Below are 258 nucleotides of genomic sequence, written 5' to 3' on the forward strand. Positions count from 1 at the left end.
TTTCAGTATATTTCATTCTGTTTTACTTTATCTTATTCATCATATTCCGTTTTATTCCACCAATCTCATTCGAATGTATGCATACGAATAGTTGTACACGAATATGCAGACGGGAAGTAACATAGGATACCAAGGATATATGTATGTATATGTGTATTCTTTTTTTTTATTCTTTAACTTGTTTCAGTAATTTGACTGCGGCCATGCTGGAGCTCCGCCTTAAAAGGTTTTAGTCGAAGAAATCGAAGCCAAGACTTA

This window comes from Octopus bimaculoides, chromosome 1, assembly GCF_046866305.1.
Source record: "Octopus bimaculoides isolate indiv1 chromosome 1, ASM4686630v1, whole genome shotgun sequence".
Taxonomy (NCBI): Eukaryota; Metazoa; Mollusca; class Cephalopoda; order Octopoda; family Octopodidae; genus Octopus; species Octopus bimaculoides.